Below are 999 nucleotides of genomic sequence, written 5' to 3' on the forward strand. Positions count from 1 at the left end.
CTGGCAGGCGTCCGGCCCAGGTGTGGGGAGTGCTCCCAGCCGACTGCTAAGAGGCAGCCTGTGCCGGGCCTTCTGTGCGGGCAGTGTGGGGGTGCTGACTCCCGCCCCTGGGGTCTGGAGTTTGGGACGGGCCGGGCAGGGGCCTCCCTGGTGGGCAGGGCTCCGCGTGGGTTTTCACACGCATTGCACAGAAACAGCGAGTCCCGTGTGACTCCGGAAGAGGATTCCGAAGCTGAGCCTGGTCTCCTGTGGACGTGGCCCGGGCGCCCTCCCTGACTTTGCTCCTGTCACTGCAGTAAATCAGTCGAGCTTGGGGAGCCCTGAGGTCGACCTGGGGACCCGACTGTCGTCTATGCCAACGTGTCCATTCCCCTGAGCACCGTGACCACACGCGTTAAGGAGGAACCTACGCTGTGCCCTCCACGTGAGACCCCACAGAAAGCGGGTGCTGGGGCAGCCACAGCGGGTCAGACCATCCCCTGGGACGGCGACCCCGGCCGGCAGAGTCTGGAGTCTCAGCGGTTCTGGGAGGCTGGCAGTGCGGCCCCCACAGGAACCGTCCCTGTGTCCCTGCGTGACCGAGGACTTCCCTCTCTCCTCCCGGCCCCACAGACCGCGGGACCACCCGAGGGACTCTCCACCCAGGCCTCCAGGGCCCCAGCTCTAAAGGCACCACCAGGGGCCGGCAGGGGGCTGATGCGTCAGGAGGAGAAGCCCGAGGCCCCTGCACAGCCAGCACGAGGAGTCCCCAGGGCACCATCTGGCCTCGGGGCCTCTTCAGAAACAATTCTTACTGATTTGATTTACTGACACACAGCACGCCTGGGGGACCTGGGCCTGAGCACAAAACACAACCACAATGGAACAGGCCGGCCTCAGAGCCCACAAAGACAAAGGGCTTCCCCAGGCAGCTGCTTCTGCGCTCCCACGGCTCCACACTCGGGGCGCAGCTGCGAAGAGGGTGCTCGCAGGCGCACCAGGGCCACCCAGGACGGGGCA

General features: G+C 66.3%; 1 protein-coding gene across 1 annotated transcript in view; it reads right to left on the reverse strand.

Annotated features, from left to right (window-relative positions):
- The window catches only part of HTT (huntingtin), a 100,908-nt gene that overhangs the window by 4,942 nt on the left and 94,967 nt on the right, over nt 1-999 (reverse strand). The gene's annotated exons all lie outside the window — the stretch shown is intronic.

This window comes from Myotis brandtii, unplaced genomic scaffold (genome assembly GCF_000412655.1).
Source record: "Myotis brandtii unplaced genomic scaffold, ASM41265v1 scaffold986, whole genome shotgun sequence".
In the NCBI taxonomy this organism is placed as follows: Eukaryota; Metazoa; Chordata; class Mammalia; order Chiroptera; family Vespertilionidae; genus Myotis; species Myotis brandtii.